This window comes from Anabrus simplex, chromosome 2 (assembly GCF_040414725.1).
Source record: "Anabrus simplex isolate iqAnaSimp1 chromosome 2, ASM4041472v1, whole genome shotgun sequence".
Taxonomy (NCBI): domain Eukaryota; kingdom Metazoa; phylum Arthropoda; class Insecta; order Orthoptera; family Tettigoniidae; genus Anabrus; species Anabrus simplex.
In genome coordinates this window covers 1,173,848,725-1,173,867,366 of record NC_090266.1, presented here as the reverse complement: position 1 = coordinate 1,173,867,366, position 18,642 = coordinate 1,173,848,725, and the positions used below count along the sequence as shown (strand labels likewise).

Sequence of the window (18,642 nt, the reverse complement as noted above, 5' to 3'; positions counted from 1 at the left end):
GTAAAATACGTCAGCAGAAATACTTCTGGGATGATCCGGCACTTAAAACCACTTAGTACCACTGAAGGGGTATCGCCACAGAGAACATCTCCGGCCCGGTCTGAGTCTCAAGAAGCCACCCTGTCGACGACAATTGCGAGCTATACATCCTATCTACAGCCATTAACAAATGATACAGGATTATTCAACTAAGATGTCTACCTCAAATAACTCGTGATCTGTTTAAGATACTGATATTCTGTTCTCAATTTCGTTAATCCCATTAAGGGACTCATAGTTGAACATGCATTACTTTCCTGGGGTTTTGACAAAATTTATCGGCACACACGTTACCATATGAAAACTATTGATGGCAACGCTCTCGCTCAAGACTCTCGAGACTGACGTCGCAGAATCTCGAGACCGATCCTCCTGTAGTGCAAGCTGTGCGACGTTCCAGTAACTACGACTCTAAACTTGATAGTACATCATTGGCAGATATTGCGCGAAATAACGTTCTCATATGAAAATTTGTGAGCCAATACATTTTGTCAAAAGCCTGGAGAAGTACTGCATGTTTAACTATGAACCACTTAATACCATTAACGAAAGTGGAAACAGAATGTCAGTATCTTAAACTGTTCACGACTTATTTGGGGTGGACATCTTAGCTGAATAATCCTGCATAATTTGTGAATAACTGTAGATAGGATGTACACCTACTAGGGATACTAGAGGCGTGCATTATTCGAACTTGAGACGGGGAAGATGTGCTTTGCTACATATGCAACCCCCATTACATATGAGTGGAACGTGTAATCTAAAATGCCCGACTTTGCTCCAATTCTTTCAGCAGGGGTGATGGGCAACGCTCTCGAGACCGATTATTGTGTTCTGCGAGCTGAGAGGCGTCCCAGTTGCTACGAGTGTAAGCTTGATAGTTATCATCAGCAGTTCTCATATAGAAACGTGTGTGACGATAAATTGTGCCAAAATCCTAGGAAAGCACTGCATGTTGAACTATGACCTCCTTAATAGCATTAACGAAAGTGAAGACAGAATGCTAGTATCTTAAACTGTTCACCAGTTATTTAAGGTCTACTTCTTAGCTGAATAACCCGTATAATTTGTTAATAACTGTTATTAGGATGTAAACTACCTGGATGCCTCGCAATCGTTGTCGACAGGGTAGCTTCCTGTGATGCAGGCCGGGCCGGAGCTGTTCTGTGACTATTTCTCTTCATTTATAATATATGTTTTTAAGTGTCAGATAATCCCAGAAGTATTTCTGCCGACGTATTTTACTTCTTTTGAATAAGCAACACAGAGGGCTGTGCTATGTGACATCTCTTCAAAATAACCGACATCCACGACTTACGCTGCGTTTCGGACATCGTCTTCAAGTTGTCACGTACAACTAGACACAATTTTACATTGCACCGTCATATAACGAAGTACCGGTTCCTAATTTTGACGCGAATACTATATAACACTGTAAGGAATTGCTTCCTTCGCCACCAAAATATCGGTAAACATAAGCAGTGGTCATACGTTATTGAATGTGGGGTCTGATAACGATGCACACCTACCTGTCGAAAGAATAGGGCTAAACTCAAGCATTTTAGACTACACATGCCACTCATGCGTAATGGTGGTTGCATATGCAGCAGGGCGCAACTTGCCTTGTCTCGAGTTCGAATAATGCACGCCTCTAGTATCCAGGTACGTGTACCTACAGTAGCCGTCAGGTTCTGTACTTAAACCACTCATTCGTGTACTTACCAGTGCATACACTGCCAGAATACTGCGTCAAAATAGACCTCGGTAGAAATGAACGCCCTAGTCACTTGTTGACACGTATTTACGAAATGGAGAAGGTCCGTGGTTGGGTATTCGCATTCTCGGCACAAACGACATTCAGCTCCGACTACCTGTAGGCCTACGACACGCTGCTCGCCACTCAATGCGGGGACAACGCTCTCGAAATTTCTCGCGAGAAATGAGGCCTGCGCTAGTCTCGAGAAGTCCCGAAAAGTCTCGAGACCTCGTCTCAGACTGCCCATCACTAATGAAAACGTTACTTCACGCAAAAACTGCTGATGATATACTATCGAGCGTACGTTCATAGTTACTGTGAGGTCACACAGATCACAGCACGGGAGAATCAGTCTCGAGATTCTCACGAGAGTCTCAAGATCTGCGACATCAGTCTCGAGAATCTTGAGCGAGAGCATTGCCCATCACAAACGAAAACCATAAAAGTGGTTAGTGGGACATAAAAACAAATAGCATTATTATATTACGATGACCTAATCTGAAAAGAGTGTAGGCTTCGTCTCCTCCAGATGCTGTGGGCTGAGTAGTTGCCCACCTCACATGAACTGACTGTGGTATGGTTTTAAGGGGAGCTTTTGGCGCATGTCTCCTTAATATCAATCCTCCATCATACAACTGATTTCACACCAGTTTCCGATGTGTCTGGAAAGATGACCAAACTTGATTATTTAGAGGAAGTAAAAGTCGTAACAAGGTTTCCGTAGGTGAACCTGCGGAAGGATCATTACCGAAATTGTTTTTAACAAAAAACATTTCGAGAAGGAGGAGTCGGACGGCCCCGCGCGGTCCTCTCCTCCGGCGAGGCTCCCTCGAGGAGCGAGACTCCTGCCGAGCCCGCTGTTGCGAGCTCAGGCGAGTCCTGTTCGTACTGTGTAAGCGGCGGCCCCGGCCGTCGCCGACAGGGGGAGTGTCGCGGTCCGCGTCTCCCACCACGCAGACGTTCGGCATTGGGTACCTACCTCCTCGCTCAGTGGAGGGTACCCGTCGCGGCCTCGGCCCGGCGGGAAGGTTTTAAATGAACGCCACGCCCATGCTCGAAACACTTACTTAGCTCTGTGACGAGAAACCCATGAAAATGATTGCTTCTCCTCCACTCACCGTGGAGAGAACGATCGAAAAATGAAAAAAACAACCCTGAACGGTGGATCACTCGGCTCGTGGGTCGATGAAGAACGCAGCAAATTGCGCGTCGACATGTGAACTGCAGGATACATGAACATCGACATTTCGAACGCACATTGCGGTCCATGGATTCCGTTCCCGGACCACGCCTGGCTGAGGGTCGGTTGCTAAAACTGAACGCGACATTGCGTTCGGAGGGTGGGAGCGTCGCGGTTCGTGCGGCCACGGCCGCCGCCGCGTCTCCTGAAAAGAGCTTCACCCCGGTGGAGCTGGACCGGTCGACACCACCACTGAGAGTGTGTGAGACGGGAGGGTTGGTCCGCGCAGCGTCTTTGTGTCTGCTGGCGCCGGTTCGCCGCCCTTGCTCCGCGACCAAGCTCGAAAGTGTGTGCTGTGTGTGTGCAGCGACCGAACATTTTGTGCGACACGCACAAACCAAACACGACCTCAGAGCAGGCGAGACTACCCGCTGAATTTAAGCATATTATTAAGCGGAGGAAAAGAAACTAACAAGGATTCCCTTAGTAGCGGCGAGCGAACAGGGAAGAGCCCAGCACCGAATCTCGCAGGTTCACCCTGCCGAGAAATGTGGTGTTTGGGAGGGTCCACTTATCCCGGGAACCTGCGGCGAGTTCAAGTCCTTCTTGAATGGGGCCACGCTCCGCAGAGGGTCATTCACTCCGGAGGCCCTCTGAAGAACCTGGTGGAACAAGGCCTTGGTAGTTTGGGCCTAAAACATGCTGAATTCAACAAGAGTTCTTTCGTGTTACCGATCTATCCGTTGTCAATCAGCAACCGTTTGCGTCTCCTTGAACTTTTCCAGTCTCTGGAAACATCCCTCTGACTCACTCCAACACAAGTGGCAACATCCACTTGTTGCCATTCTTCTTGCAATACTGTCATAATTTGAATACAGTCAGTATCAGAAATGGGTACACTTGCCATGTTTACTTCAGCCCTATATGTAATGTCTATACACCACCAAATTCACAAGTGATGGTAAACTGACCGACACAAGAAATGCCTCTTACTGGACACATAATGAATGATTGCAGCACTGTGGTTCCGTACACATCTCCACCAAAAATGTTGCCTCTGCATTCGCAGCTATTGCCTAGGATAGTCCATTTCCTACAAATAAATATTGCACATACTGTGTCCATACAGTTCATATAACCTTCATCAATCCACGACCAGAGAACTATATAGCTTAATGAACTGGTAACTACTGCATTAAAACATCATGTACACACCTCTCATGTCTCCCCTTGTGGGTGGGGGACGCAGGCGAAGAATACACCCACGGTATCCCCCTGCCTGTCGTAAGAGGTGACTAAAAGGGGCGATCAAAAGGATGATAGAATTAGAACCATGAGACTACTTGTAATTAGTGTCACCGCACGGGGAACACCACGCGTCGTCTTTACTTGACCGTAATACCCCTGTGTTAGGTACACAATAGGTTTGTGATTAGTAGTAACAGTGTGAACCAGGGTGGGTTTTACAGTACCTGTGATTAGTACCACTATATGAGTGACACCATGGGTCTGCCTTGCCTATAACTTGCACCCACTATGTGAGGAACCCCACGGGATAGTACGAGTTCCTCTGATTAGTACACCTATGTGAGGAGCACCATAGGTTTGCGTTGCCTGTAAATGGTCCCTTGGTCAGTACTACTATGGTTTAAAGTTAGTTTCTGGGAATGTGGGGCATTGCAGGTCGGATCCACTGATTGTTTTAAATTCATATCCATCCATTCATTCTTCATCATCACGTTTTGAATTGTGGTCAGTGGATGATTATGGACTTTTAAATTGTCATTACATTTCGTCTCATTTCGTACCATTAGGGGCCGATGATCTCCATGTTAGGTCCCTTTAAACAACAAGCATCATCATCATCAACACCTCATGTCCTTTATAGCAACACACACAGCGTCACTCCACGAGTATGTGTGGTGAGATGTCAAATTATTTATAATTAAATAACCCCTCCCTCGTAATGTAAAACATCACTTTCCATGGCTGTTGCATAAAAAACTATTTCCTCAAGGTACCGTGAATGAGATTTTTCTCCAAAAATATTGTGTAAATTTTATGGATCGATAGTGTTGGCATCTGGATCCCAAGTTCATGGGTTCGTACCTGGCTAGATGTAGAAAGATTTTTGAATGGCCGAAAAATGTCCATTCGACACTCTATGTCCTACGATGTCAGCATGTAAAGATCGTTACCCAAAAATTCATTTAAACTCAGATATAGGTCATTAAACAAAAGTTCTGGATTCTCTGCCATCTGGAGTGAAATGAAGCACAGAAATTGACATGCAGACAACTATATTGCAAGAAATAAATATGTATGCAGCATGGTAGCTGAGGTAATTTCATTATTATTATTATTATTATTATTATTATTATTATTATTATTATTATTATTATTATATAGAGTATGAAAATGAGTTGAAGTCACTTTTACAGAACTACTTGATTTTAAATTTGGCTTCAGAAGAGTGGTAATTGAAAATACACATTTCAAGCAAAGATAGTTAATCACATCTAGTTCCATTTGACATCAAAAAGAAATTTAACTGCTATTTGTTGAATTATTAATTGGATTAAGGAATGTAGAATATGGAAACTTTGGCAATATATTTGTTGAGGTAACATATTTAATTGATTAAAGGTACAAGACTACAGGTTAATATCCACATGGGGCCGATGACTTCGATGTTAGGCCCCTTTAAACTACAAGCATCATCATCATCATCAATATCCACATGAGAAAAGCCATCGCAAATGTGCCACGCTGGTCCATTAATAACCTGTATATTCGCCTGACTGTTGAATGCAGGCACGCAAACGTGCATGCATTGTGTCATACAGGTGCCGGATGTCAGCTTGTGGAATGGAGTTTCATGCCTGTTGTACTTGGTCGGTCAATACAGGGACGGTTAATGCTGGTTGTGGATGACTCTGACCAATTATGTCCCATACGTGCTCGATTGGGGACAGATCAGGGGATCAAGCAGGCCAAGACAACATGTCGACACTCTGTAGAGCACGTTGGGTTAGAACAGCGGCATGAGGGCATGCATTATCCTGTTGGAAAACACCCTGGGGAATGCCATTCAAGAATGGTAACACAACGGGTTGAATCACCAGACAGACGTACACATTTACAGTCTGGGTGCTTGGGATAACCACGAGAGTGCTCCTGCTGTCATAGGTAATTGTTCCCCAGACCAGAACTCTCCGTGTAGGTCCAGGGTGTCGATGCTGCAGACAGGTGGAATGCAGGCGCTCACCTGGCCTCCTTCTAACCAATACACGGCCATCACTGGCACCAAGGCAAAACCAGCTTTCAACGGAAAGCATAACGGACCTCCACTCCATCCTCCAATGAGCTCTCGCTTGATACCACTGAAGTTGCAGACGGCGGTGGTTTGGGGCAAATGGAATGCACGCCGCAGGGCGCCTGGCTCGGAGCTCTCCTTCAAGTAAATTATTTTGAACAGTTCGTTGAGTCACTGTGGTGCCAACTGCCGCTCAAATTGCTGCTGTAGACCCAGTCTGCTGTGCTACAGCCGTACACCGAATACGGCGTCCTCCTCACGTTGGTGCCACGGGGACGTCCGGAGCCCAGTCTTTTTGCAAGCGTATCTTCTCGTGACCACTGCTACCAGCACGCATGCACAGTGGAGACATTCCTATCAAGTTGTTCTACAAAGCCGCCGAAGGAAAATCCACCTTCACGTAGCCCTATTATGTGGCCTTGTTCAACCGCAGTGAGCTGTTGATACTAGCCTCTTCATCATTGTAAAGACATTCTTAACCCACTCACAGTCACTCCGTCCAATCTCACAGGTAACTAACACTCTCGCACAGTACAGACTGTGTTTAAAGCAAACCTGATGTGCAAAGTCATGGGGCCGCTGCTAGCGCCACACTAATGCAATTTGCGGGAAATTTGAATCAACGTCATCTTTCAGATGTATAAACATGCCTACCAATGTTTTTTAATCTAACACAACCCATTCTTGGTGTTTGGATATTTCTTTCTGCCAGTGTATATACAATATTTATGTACCCTGTTGATTACCATTTTATTTCAAAGTTGTACTTTCCTCGTGCTTCTCTCAAATGGATGGTGTTCCTTGCAACGCTGATGTACTTTTTGAGTTTTGATATAGAATACAAAAAAATCATGTAGCTTTTGCAGCAGATAGAGTAATACACATTACAAAGATAGATAATTGTAATGTTAGGATTATAAAGGAACAATACTGAAAAAGTGTAGTAGACCTAGATGAAGGGGTAATTGGTATAGCTGTGGAAAGTAGATTATCCAAGACAGTCTTGTAACTGAATTGACCTGATAAATAAATTGCAGGAAATTCCTGAAGCAAAAAGATTTTGGTGGGTGGAGCCAACAATTTGTACAATCTTTTAATGTCAGTTTCATCATATTTTATCTGTTCTCTCGTGAGCATGTGTTTTGCAATAAGTCCCCACCAGAGAGCTAACAGACATGTTTTTTAAGTATATCAATATCGTACGGTTATGAGATGTTTTATTCAATAAGCAAAAAAAAACATTTTATATCCTACTAGCGCTGATGATGGCTCAATTGAGCCGAAACATGTACACTTGCAGAATAATGTTAATTCAAAAATCTGTAAGATTATAATGTGTAGTATTCAATAGGTAGACATCTTATACCTTAACTTAGATTATAAATATTCAGGTTCCACAAAGGTTTTTAAAACTACAGATGCTTGAAAGGTACAATTACGAGGCCTATTCAAAAAATAACTGAACTTCGAAGATACCTTTCAAATGCAAAATCTTTGTGATTTCCAGTAACTGGTGCTGTGTAAAGCTATCCTTAGTAAGTAAAGCCATTTGCTGCTGATTTCTGAAATAATTTGTTATTGCTCAACAGCTGTTAGTTTATGAGTATACTGAGTATTTTTTTTGCTGTTATTAAAATATTACGAGCAGTGTATCAGCATTCATTTCTGCTTCACACTGAGTAAAATGTTAAAGGAAGCTAATAATGATCAACGTAATGTGGGAAAAATTTGCAGAGACCAAAGAAAGGTCAGGTTGAATGTGAAAATGTTGTTGACAGTCTTTTTTTGACATCAACAGTGCTGTGCACCATGAAGTCCTAAAACCAGGCTTGTGAAGAAACAACTCCTGGAGCCTCCACCACTACAATGCACCAGTTCATGCACTGCTGTTGATTCATGAAGTTTTGACGAAGACACCTCTGCTTTCCCATCCACAATAGACTAATAGAGGAACAGCCAAATTACTCCAGTAATATTAGCTGTATCAAAAATCTGTACATAATAGAAGTTGTGCAAAATGTAATTTCTGATGTTTCATATCTCATGCAATTTTACTGAACGAGAAATATTAACAGAGATATTCACGATTATTACATTTTTCACAAACTTACAAATATCTCTGGAATTATTTGTTATTTTGAAAACCTGTACATAATCAAAGTTATAGAAACAGCAATTTCCAATTATTTATATCTTGTACATTTTACTGTATGAGTTATAATAACAGAGATATTCACGGATTTAGATTTCTCTTGCTGTGTTCATCAATGCAAAACATCACTGATGTAGAAATATTGTTCAATTGTCATGGTAATTAACTGGCAATGCTGCTTGTTGTTGTTGTTGTTGTTGTGATTGTTTTATAAGATGCAAAAACTGTATAATTGTTTGTCCATATTGATCAGTAAGATAATGAGGATAAGTGAAAAGGAAAATGTGACGAAGAAGAAGAACCAGCAAAAAGGGGGGTTATAAAAGGAGGAACTACCTCTTTTGACCTCGGATGCCCTAATATTATGTAGCCAGAAGAAAAGTAAATATGTTGACATAGTGTCCTAACCCATAAATGTGACACAGACTGTTGATGGTTTAGGTGTGCTTTGTATCTTCTGCCGCCACTCACTTCCACTAGATAGCATTACTTCTAACCTCTCTGTCCTAATATTTCCAAACCAGAAGAAAACAAAATGTATTTTTAGACCCTAAAATGATCATCCAAAGAATGAAGAGAAAAGAAATCATGAAGTGTGTTGGCCATGTGGTTAGGGGCACGCAGCTGTGGGCTTGCTTTCTGGAGATAGTGGGTTCAAACCCCACTGTTGGCATTTTCATTCCATTTTCACACCAGTCAAATGCTGAGGCTGTACCTTAATTAAGGCCATGGCTGCTTCCTTCCCACTCCTAGCCCTTTCCTATCCCATCATTTTCATCGCTGTCAGTGCAATGTAAGGCAACTTCTAAATGAATAAAAATAAAAAAATCACAGAAAGGAGTGTTGAAGGTCTAAGCCTCAAATGCTCAAATATTGCTGCACCAGAAGAAAACAAAATGTAATGGCCTAAAATATCCTCAGACCCTGCTGAAGCTTATCAACGTTACACTGCTGTATTCTCATTCTCTTTCACTTCCACTCATCTTTGTTGGATGACATTACTGCTACAATTACAAAAGCTAGCCTGAAAACAATAGGTACACGATAGGTAGTTCCTCTACAAACCTAAGCAATAACTCTCTCTTATAATTTCACTTGTTCAGTTCCGAACCGAATGCTGCATTTGAAATATTTCAGTGCCATGTAGTAACAGATGCACATTTTTCAGCCATGACTTATGCGGTTCTGAAGGAAATACTGATGCAAGCACTCCACACATCAGTAATACTGATGATATTGCCAGACCACTGTTCTTATTTCAAAATTTTTGAATCTTCTTCAGTTTTCACTTTCATTCCATCATTCTGTTCTACACGGTATCATTATTTGTAGACAGTATTACTGACTGTTGAGGGTCTGTTCTTGACATCTGATAACATATTGTATTCTACAGTACATAAATCTATTATCAGTACAGTTATGGGCAAAAAGAAACTAAAATTTTGTGAAAGGTGTGGTAGATCCAGTGCTTAATTTAGGCCAGAACAATGTTCCAGCACCTCCCAGGGATTTTTTTGCACAGTGCTTTTGAGGGGATTGGTCAATAAAAAATTACTGGAACACAGTACATAACTGAGATTTAAAATCATACCCTACATGTGTATTACATCATAACATAACTATAATTCAACCCATTGTTTATATTAAATCTTGTGTTTTTATTGTTTTGATTATAAGAAATTATGTTCTAAAAACCTGAATTTCAGAAAAGTATTCTATAGAAAATGATTTCTCATTGTACTTTTATCACAAGTTATCAAATATCAAAACTTGTGACTTTTATGGGACAGGGGTTGAAAAGTGGGGGGGAATGTGTGGGTATGCATTCTGGCACCTGAAAGTTTAGAAATGAAGCACTGGGTAGATCTGATGTTAGGTTGTGGTGAGTATTGTTTTAAGAGGAAGTACAACCAGGCAACCATTCTCTACATATCACTAATCGGAGAGAAAAAATGGATGGCATCTGACACTTCAATAAATGAGGGCCAAGTCCTTCGAAGGTTGCAATGATGCAATTGAATGTTCTCTTTCTTCACTCTAAACCCTTGTGCAAGTTCCTTGCATGTTTGATGCTCTGTGTTCTCCTTCAGCATGGCTTCGTCGCTAATGGATAAATGTCCAGCTCGAGGGTCATCCTGGAGGCTCTTATCGCCGGATGAAAATAGACTGAACCGCTTTCGTGCTTGCGCTCACTCACTGATATCTCTCCAAATGCGGAGCATATCTCTCCAGCAACTTCTGCAGCATTGCTGCCTAATTTGAAGTCATAAAATAAACACGGCCATAAAACACTCAGACACTGACATGTTCACTTCAGGATTGCAGTTCCTACAGAATTACTTTCAACATGATCAACACGCCTAACAACTTTGCACCGACAGACAATTGATGTGAATGTCAACGTCCGACATCATCCAATCAGGGTTGCCGACTACTGCGTTTGGATTTCACTTTTCATCCCAGCGGTATGAGCTTGTTTGGATACCTGGTACATGGCATTCATAGATCTAGAAAAGGCATATGATAATTGTCGATTGGACGAAGCTAATTGAGATTCTGGGAAATCTGTACATAAAGTCAGTATGCAGTGATAAGAACTGAGGGATATGAAAAAGAAGCAGCACTACAGAAAGGAGAGAGACAAGGTTACAGTTTGTCCCATTTCATTTTCACTGTTTATATAGAACAGGAAGTAAAGGAAATCAAAAAAACAATTTGGAAAGGGAATCATAATCCAAGGAGAGGAAATCAAAACTCTGAAATTTGGCGATGATATTGTTATTTTATCTTTGTAGAGGATCTTGAAAAATTGCTGAATGGCATGTGCACAGTCTTGGAAAAGTAATATGGTACGAAAAGATATTGCAGATTATGTTATTCTGTACAGAGTAATAAGTAAGTTACAAGATTGTGAGAAACTGCAAAATGACTTAAATAGTGTAGTGAAATGGGCAGTAGGCAATGGTATGGTGATAAATGGGGTTAAAAGTCAGGTTGTGAGTTTCACAAATAGGAAAAGTCCTCTCAGTTTTAATTACTGCGTTGATGGGGTGAAAGTTCCTTTTGGGGATCATTGTAAGTACCAAGGTGTTAATGTAAGGAAAGATCTTCATTGGGGTAATCACATAAATGAGAATTTAACTATAGGGTACAGATCTATACACATGGTTATGAGGGTATTTGGGGTTGTAATAAAGATGTAAAGGAGAGGGCATACACAGTGAGTCTCTGGTAAGGCCCCAAATAGAGTATAGTTCCTGTGTATGGGACCCTCATCAGGATTACTTGATTCAAGAACTGGAAAAAATCCAAGGAAAAGCAGCATCATTTGTTCTGGGTGATTTCCGACAAAAGGGTTGCATTATAAAAACATTCCAAAGTTTGGGCAGGGAAGAATTGAGAGAAAGGAGACAAGCTGCTCAACTAAGTGGTATGTTCCGAGCTGTCAGTGAAGAGATAGCGTGGAATGACATCAGTAGACGAATAAGTATGAGTGGTGCCTTTAAAGTAGGGAAGGTCACATTATGAAGATAAACTTGGAATTCAAGAGGACAAATTGGAAAAAAATATTAATTTAAAGAAAGGGGAATTAGGGATGGGAATAACTTACCAAGGGAGATGTTCAATAAATTTCAAATTTCTTTGCAGTCACTTAAGAAAAGGCTAGGAAAACAACAGATAGGGAATCTGCTACCTGGAAGATCTGTAGTGTCTGATTGCAGTGATAAGGAAATATAAAATTAGGAAATGAATTCTTAAAGGAAGCAGATGAATATTGTTACTTGGGTAATGATGGCAAAAGAAAGGATTACACAAAGCGCAGACTAGCACAAGCAAGGAAGGTGTTTCTTAAGGAAAGAAATTTGCTCTCTCTGAACATTGATTTAGGAATTAGAAAGACATTTTTGAGGACTATTGTGTGGAGTGTGCCAATGCATGGTAGTGAAGCATGGACAATGACTAGCTCAGAAAGAAAGAGAACAGAAGCTTTTGAAATGTGGTGTTACACAAGAACGCTTAAGGTGAGATGGGTAGCTCAAACCAGGAATGAAAATATATTGCACTGACCTGGTGAGATGAGAACAATTTGGCAGAATATGACCAGAAGAAGAGACACAGGTCATATCTTTAGACACCCAGGTCTCTTCCAGTTAGTTTTCGAGGGAAGTGCAGGTAGTAAGAAGTGTCAGCGGTCGACAGGGTATGAATTTGACAAACTGATTAGAGTAGATGTAGGACGCAGTAGTTACATAGAAACAAGAAGGTTAGCACAGGACAGGGTGGACTGCATCAAACCAGTCTATGGACTGATGACCCAAACAGCAGCTTGTTATAATGGTTAAAAGGTTGCCATTAATATTATAACTGTGGGATAATTTGTATATTAGGGAATTATGATTTATGGAGCCAAATGCATTAGTTATGAATGTAAATGACGTCCAGTTGCGTCTTACAAGTGATAGCAGAGGAAAAGTGAGTGCACACACACACACACACACACACTTGCAGAAGGACAGTCAAGTCCTTTCTACTCCTCCTCTACCCAACAGCATGTGAGCCACCCATCTAAGTACCAAATCTCAAAGACCTCATGGGATGTAGTGTTGGAACTTCTCAACGTCTTGCAGACGAGGTACATCTCGCAAGACTCTAGCAGTGTACACACACTTCTGACATCGCGTGGTACCCCAAAATCGATAACATCCTGTGATGTCACGGTTAAACGAACGAATCAGGAGAAGGTTTGCCCTTCTGGTCGTATCAAAGACAGAACAAGCAGGGAGAAATGGTGGTGCAAGGTCCCGTTTACCCCAGTCAACACACAAAGTAGATTAACATAATCTGTTATTTCATTTGAACAAGAGCCTTCCAATTATGGTGGATGGAAAAGATCTGTGCCATTCTGCAAGCAATTTATAGAATGTAATTTACCGCACACTGACGGCTAAAAAATAAAAAAAATATATATTAAAAAAAGAGCAAAGGGGGTAATTTTTTTTTAAATAGTTACAGCCACCTAGTGATCCCTACTATGAATTTTCATCTAATACTAAGGTATAGAAGCTTTATCAGCATTCCAAGTACTTTAATCTATATATATAAAGTAGCTTGTCCTGACTGACTGACTGACTGACTGACTGATTCATCATCGCCGAGCCAAAACTACTGGACATAAAGAAATGAAATTTTGGGCATATATTCATATTAAGATGTAGGTGCTCGCTAAGAGAGGATTTTTGGATATTCCGTCGCTAAGGGGGTGAAAAGGGGCGTGAAATTTTAAAATGAGTGTGTCTATATCTCAAAACTTTAAAAGTTTACAGATGTGAAAATTGGTATTTAGAATCTTCTTTAAAAATAAAGAAACACGTATTTTTTTGTTTTCAGACAATCCCAATAGGAGGGGTGAAAAAGGGTGAAAAGAGTGGTTGAATGCCTTTAATCAGGATACGCTACTTATATCTCAGAAACTGAAGATATTACAGACCATAAAATTGTTACTTTTGATCGCTGTGAAAAATAAAGAAACACATATTTTTTTGTTTTTGGAAAATCCAATTAATGCGAGGGTGAAAAGGGGGGGTGAATTTTTAAAATGAGTGCATCTATATCTCAAAAGTTTTAAAGTTTAGAGATGTAAAAATTAGTATTTAGAATCTTCATTAAAAATAAAGGAACACGTATTTTTTTGTTTTCGGAAAATCCCAATAGGAGGGGTGAAAAGGGGTGAAAAATGTGTTGAATGCCTTTAAAGAGAATACATATAACTCAGAAACTGAAGATATTACAGAGCTCAAAATTGGTACTTTTGATCGCCTTCAAAAATAAAGAATCTCTATTGCTGTGATTATAACATATTTTTTTGTTTTTGGAAAATCCAATTAATGCGAGGGTGAAAAGGGGGGTGAATTTTTAAAATAAGTGCATCTATATCTCAAAAGTTTTAAAGTTTAGAGATGTAAAAATTGGTATTTAGAATCTTCATTAAAAATAAAGGAACACGTATTTTTTGTTTTCGGAAAATCCCAATAGGAGGGGTGAAAAGGGGTGAAAAATGGGTTGAATGCCTTTAAAGAGAATACTTATATCTTAGAAACTGAATATATTACAGACCTGAAAATTGGTATTTGGGATCTACTTTAAAAATAAAGAAACAGGTATTTTTTCGTTTTGGGAAAATCCAAATAATGGGGGGTGAAAAGGGGGATGAAATTTTTAAAATGAGTGTATCTATATCTCAAAACTTTTAAAGTTTATAGATGTAAAATTTGGTATTTAGAAATCTCCTTTAAAAATAAAGAAACACGTACTTTTTCGTTTTCGGAAAATCCTAATAGGAAGGGTGAAAAGGGTGAAAAATAGGTTGAATGCCTTTAATGAGGCTACTTATATTTCAGAACCTGAAGATATTACAGACCTGAAAATTGGTATTTGGGATCTACTTTAAAAATAAAGAAACAGGTATTTTTTCGTTTTAGGAAAATCCAAATAATGGGGGGTGAAAAGGGGGGTGAATTTTTAAAATGAGTGTGTCTACATCTTAAAACTCTAAACGTTTACGGATGTAAAAATTGGTGTTTAGAATCTCCCTTAAAAATAAAGGAACACGTATTTCTTTGTTTTCTCTAAATCCCAATAGGAGGGGTGTAAAAGGTGAATAATGGGTTGAACGCCTTTAATGAGGATACATATATCTCAGAAACTGAAGATATTACAGAACTGAAAATTTGTAAATGGGATCTCCTTTAAAAATAAAGAAACACATATATTTTTGCTTTTGGAAAATTCAATTAATGGCGGTTAAACGGAGTGGCAAATTGGGGTGAATTTTTTGAAAGCCTATATCTACAGAATATCTGAGAAGCGTAAAATGTTACAGACGTAAAAAGTGGGTATTTGGAATCTCCTGTAAGTGTAAAGAAACATAGGTGATTTGTCTTTGGAAACTCCACTTAAGGGGAACTAAAAAGGGGTGAAATTTTAAAATGAGAATTTCTACAGTATATCTCAAAAAACTTAACATGTTACAGAAGTGAGAAATGGTAATTTTTTAATTCTATTAAAAATAAAGAAACGTGTATTTTTAGTTTTCGGAAATACCACTTGGGAAGTGGGGTGGGGGGTGGGGGTAAAAGTGACTGAAAATGGTGTTGAATTCTTTTAATTAGGCTACTGATATCTCAAAAATGATGATGTTGCACACGTGAAATTTGATTTTTGGAATCTGCTTTAAATGTAAACAAACACGTATTCTCGAAAAATCCAATGAAGGGGGCTTGGGGGGTTAAAGGATTGAAAAAATTAATTGACTTAATTGTATGGGAATACATACATCTAATAAAAACTAAAGTTGTTACAGACGTGAAAATTGGTATTTTGATCTCTTTTAAAAACAAAGAAAAGCGCGTTTTTGGGGGGGGGGAACAATCTTGGGGGGGGGGAGTGAAAAGGAGCTGAATTCCTTTCATGAGGACACATAAATCAAAAACTAAAGAGGTTAGAGTGGTGATAATTGGTACTTAGAAGATCCTTTACTATTAAAGGAAAAAGTTTTTTTGCCTTAATATCACTTTGTGAGGGGGGGGGGGGAGTGTGAAAGGAAGTTAAAAAAAGTGAATTATTTTTAAGGGGATACTTATATCTCAAAACTGAAGGTAATAAACGTGAACATTGGTATTTTTTTTTGCCAGGGGCTTTACGTCGTACCGGCACAGATAGGTCTTATGACGACGATGGGATGGGAAAGGCCGAGGAGTTGGAAGGAAGCGGCCGTGGCCTTAATTAAGGTACAGTCCCAGCATTTGCCTGGTGTGAAAATGGGAAACCACGGAAAACCATCTTCAGGGCTGCCGATAGTGGGATTCGAACCTACTATCTCCCGGATGCAAGCTCACAGCCGCGCGCCTCTACACGCACGGCCAACTCGCCCGGTGAACATTGGTATTTGGAATCTCCTTTAAACATAAAGAAACACACCTTCTTTTCATTTTTTGGGGGGTGGGGTAAATAAACTTAACGGCAGAGGGGTGTAAAAGGCGGTGAGACCACTTGATTTTACTGTTCATAATGTACTTATAAGGAGCCTCCGTTGCTTAGGCGGCAGCGCGCCAGCCTCTCACAGCTGGGTTCCGTGTTTCAAATATCGGTCACTCCATATGACATTCGTGCTGGACAAAATGGCGGCGGGACAGGTTTTTCTCCGGATACTCCGGCTTTCCCTGTCATCATTAATTCCAGCAACACTGTCCAATATTTCATTTCATTTGTCACTCATCGATCATTGCCCCAGAGGGGAGCTTCGGCAGCCGGCACAATTCATATTGTCGCCGCTAGATGGGGCTTTATTCATTCCATCCCTGATCCTGTCGAATGATAGGAAACAGGCTGTTGACTTTCGATGTACTTATTCTGATCATAAACTGATCATTTTTAATCTTTCCTGGGTTCTTTTTCAACAGCCATCTTTTCCTTCGGAGAACGTTCTTAGATTAGAGTAGATTCTCCTGGCATATAAATAAAAATTTAAACACATTTGAAATAAACGATAGGAATGATATTGACCGTCAAATTGTTCACCTCTATAATAAGGTCACTAATACACGGAGGTGTGTCATTCGTATCGCCAGAAATCCCGCACACTTGCCTACGCGCGACAATGGTGCTGGCCACATTGTCAACAATGACAATGGCAGCAGATGTAATTTACCGCCAAGTAGCGGTCTTGCATATTGCTGTGGGGTCCAGAACATATAATAATAATAATAATAATAATAATAATAATAATAATAATAATAATAATAATAATAATAATAATAATAATAATAATAATAATAATAATAATAATGTTCCTGACCGTCGTCACATGTGCGGACCACGCTGGAAACGGGTCCTGAACGGCTAATGACTAAGAATGCAGTCCGGCCGCGGGTTCAGTAGGCTACCGCCAAGGCACCCAAGACGACACCACGACAGATCCCCTGAAGGATTTGATCCATATTAAAAATGCTTATAGGAAAGGATGGCAAAGATTTAGGGACCCAACTAACTGGGTGGAATACCTGGACCTAGCCCGGGAAGTACGAAATCGTTTGCTGGAAAGAAAGATTGAAAAATGGGGGGAAACTTGCCGTAATCTATTAGAAAACGAGTCAGATCGCGAAATTTGGCGGATTCTCGCAGAAAACGGTCAGATCGCGAATTTCGGCGGATTATATATTTAAAACAATAAGCATTCAATTATAAATTTCAGTATAATACCGTAGCGAAGCACGGGTATCTTGCTAGTCTATGTATATAAAATAACTTGTCCTGACTGACTGACTGACTAACTGACTGATTCATCATCGCCGAGCCAAAACTACTGGACATGAAGAAATGAAATTTTGGGGGTATATTTATATTAAGATGTAGGTGCTCGCTAAGAGAGGATCTTTTGATATTCTGTCGTTAAGGGGGTGAAAAGGGGGGTGAAATTTTAAAATGAGTGTATCTATATCTCAAAACGTTAAAAGTTTACAGATGTAAAAATTGGTATTTAGAATCTCCTTTAAAAATAAGGAAACACGTATTTTTTGTTTTCAAAAAATCCCAATAGGAGAGGTGAAAAAGGGGTTGAATGCCTTTAAACAGGATACCGGTACTTGTTGTATGTTCAGTCTTCAGCCCCTAGGGCTGGTTGGATCCTCAACAGCTCTGCCATCATCTGTTATAGATGGCCTAGGCATCACTGAAGAGGTGTAGTACTAGGGAAATGAGGAGTGAGGTAGTTTCCCGTTGCTTTCCTCACCGAGCCAGAAGTTGCTATTACATATCAGTCTGCCAAGCCCACTGAAATGCATGCACCAACCGACCCTATGACCAACATTTTCACACCATTCATAGCAGGTACTGGCTGCAGAAGGAATAGCATTACTAGCATCGCTCATACCTCAGTCACTTTCATATTGTCAAAGCTAAGTATAAGACAGAGACAGATCAATGAAAGTAACAAAATTACTCTAGCCCATACCAGAAGACATAGTGCACTGTAAACACTAGGTCCTGCCAGCAAAGGCGGTACTTATATCTCAGAAACTGAAGATATTACAGACCTGAAAATTTGTACTTATGATCTCTTTTAAAAATAAAAAAACACGTAATTTTTTTGTTTTTGGAAAATCCAATTAATGGGAGGGGGGTGAAAATGGGGGTGAATTTTT

At 40.3% G+C, this 18,642-nt stretch overlaps 1 non-coding gene across 1 annotated transcript; it reads left to right on the top strand.

The window, feature by feature from the left end:
• The first annotated feature begins 2,945 nt into the window (after positions 1 to 2,945).
• LOC137498656 (5.8S ribosomal RNA) lies at positions 2,946 to 3,100 on the top strand. Its single transcript, XR_011017893.1, has one exon. It is a non-coding gene; the product is annotated as a 5.8S ribosomal RNA (ribosomal RNA).
• The last annotated feature ends 15,542 nt before the right edge of the window (positions 3,101 to 18,642 follow it).